Source organism: Austrofundulus limnaeus, unplaced genomic scaffold (genome assembly GCF_001266775.1).
Source record: "Austrofundulus limnaeus strain Quisiro unplaced genomic scaffold, Austrofundulus_limnaeus-1.0 Scaffold184, whole genome shotgun sequence".
NCBI lineage: Eukaryota > Metazoa > Chordata > Actinopteri > Cyprinodontiformes > Rivulidae > Austrofundulus > Austrofundulus limnaeus.
Genome location: NW_013952586.1, coordinates 344,233 through 344,533, shown reverse-complemented (window position 1 = coordinate 344,533; position 301 = coordinate 344,233).

The following is a 301-nucleotide window of genomic DNA, read 5'->3' as shown; positions in this document are numbered from 1 at the left end:
TCTCATTAAAAAATTCCCTAAAGAAAATATTATGAAGCCTTGTGTTTGTAAGTCCTTGTGTTTTGACCGAACACGTTTCATTTCACTCAAAATGTTTGWTTTGGAGAGGAATCGGAGCTGACACAGGAAAAAGGTCACGAGTCGGACCCCATTGCTCGTCGTAAACTGTAAATCAGACCAGAATGCCTCCTCGAAAGGTTGATGAATTCAGTTCCCAGATGTGTCGGTGGCGGTAAGAAGCATCAGACTGTGGAGAGAGAGAGAGAGAGAGAGAGAGAGAGAGAGAGAGAGAGAGAGAGAG